This window comes from Mastomys coucha, chromosome X, assembly GCF_008632895.1.
Source record: "Mastomys coucha isolate ucsf_1 chromosome X, UCSF_Mcou_1, whole genome shotgun sequence".
Classification (NCBI taxonomy): Eukaryota; Metazoa; Chordata; class Mammalia; order Rodentia; family Muridae; genus Mastomys; species Mastomys coucha.
The window spans coordinates 144,452,526-144,454,552 of NC_045030.1; positions in this window are offsets into that span (position 1 = coordinate 144,452,526).

Below are 2,027 nucleotides of genomic sequence, written 5' to 3' on the forward strand. Positions count from 1 at the left end.
CTTTTTAAAAATTTCAGTAGTTTCTTATTTCTTAAAAGATAAAATCTAAACTCCTACATTTTGTATAGCTCTTGATTTTACTCCTTACAGTAAATGCCTCCATGCATTTGTGCACCTCAATTTTTGTTGTTGTTTTTGTCGAGACAGGGTTTCTCTGTGTAGCCCTGGCTGTCCTGCAACTCCCTCTGTATACCAGGGTGGCCTTGGACTCACAGAGATCTTCCTGCCTCTTCCTGTGGAGTGTTGTTGGGATTAAAGGCCTATGCCACCACTGTCCATGAACCTTATTTTTGCATACAATGTTATTAAACTTTGTTTTTGAGCTGTGATTTCATTTATCTCAGGCTGGCCTAGAACTTATATAAATAAGGATGACTTTGAACTTTTGATCCTCCTGCGTACATGGTCTACCACCCAAGGTTTATGAAGTTCTGAAAATTGAATGCTGGGGGTTTGTGGATGCTAAGCAATATCCTACCAACTGAGCTGTATTATGTGCCTTAGGAAATGTTTATACATCCTTTTAGACTCCCTGCAGCATATCTTACAACAGCGAGCAGCCCATGAGGCTTAGCTTGTTTTACTCTTCATTTTCTTTCCTCCCTCTTTCCTTTCTTGTTAAATTTGTCACTCTCCTGTCCCATTCTGTCAGGTGGTTTTTAAAGAGTTCTCCATCAGCTAATAATCACAGCACTAAAGAAGCTGAGGCTCAGGTGGAGAGGAAAGGAGAAATGGGGAAACAAGGAGAGGGAAAGTATTTTTCTCTGACAAGGACTCTTTCATCCCTGTATATCTGTTTGCCAGTTAGAAAACTGTTGTACACATATTCTCTTTTTACACGCCACTTTTCCTCTTTGGGTAAGAAAATAATTTTATTTTCTAAAATTTGTTTAGTTTTATTTTACGTGCATTGGTGTTTTACCTGCGTGTGTATATTGTATAAGGGTGTCAGATCCCTTAGAACTGGAGTTATTGACAGCTGTGCACTGCTATGTGGGTGCTGAGAATTGAACCAGGGCCCTCTGGAAGAACGGCCAGTGCTCTGAGCCATCTCTCTGGCTCCAGAAAACAATTTTTAATACACTGTCTTCTATAAAGTAGTGAGATCCTACAAGAAAGTGATATAGCAAGAGAACTAGGGATATTTCATAAATGTCTGAAGAAAAAAATCAAACAATGCCATCTTAATGCAGTCAGAAAATCCTGTTACAGATATATGGAAAGCCTTGAACTGAGTTTGCTTCTAATCAAATTGAACCTGCATGGTCCATGGCAGAGAACCTGGGAAGAGCTTGTGGGGGAGAGAAGACGCTGCCCCTTTTTTTTTTTTAAATTCCCAGGCTCTCAAACCACTTTCCTTCTCTAAACCTGTTTCTTCATTTGGTAATAATCACAGATTTTTCTTCTCACAGAGTGAAGATTAAATGATACTCCAACCGTGGGAAAAGGACCTCGTCCACTAAAAGTGCTCAATGTACAGGAGCTGTAGGGAGTATTTCGTCTCTCCCAAGGCTGAAACCCGCCCCCGCAGCCCTATGTAACAGTTTTGCAGTTTGGAGCCACGGACCTCACCTCCTTTCAAAGGAGGAGACCAGGGAGGGGCAGCGAGTGTTAGGAGGGAGGGCGGAGGAAGGTGCTGTGTTTTTTGTTTTTTGTTTTTTTAAGACTGCGTGTTTACCCGGGGTTATGGAAGACTTGTGTTCCAGGCCCCACTCAAAATGGAGCCAAACTACCGCCTCGCCTAAGATGGCGGCTTCTCCGCCTATTAGCTCAAGGTCTCAAGCGCAATTGGGCCACCTAGAAGAGGCGCACATCCTAGGCTCTCTCAAGGTGTCGCCCCGCCCCATGACGTCAGGCAGGAGCCGCCGGCTTGACGTTCCGGGCTCCACCTTCACCTCTCGTGCCCGAGCCGCCTAAGATGGCGGCGAGCTTGTCTCCTCCCAGAACGCCGCCACTCTCAATATGGTAGCTGTTTACCATATTTCTCCACCCCTCTCCGCCTCCACTTCCTCGTGATTTTGAATAAA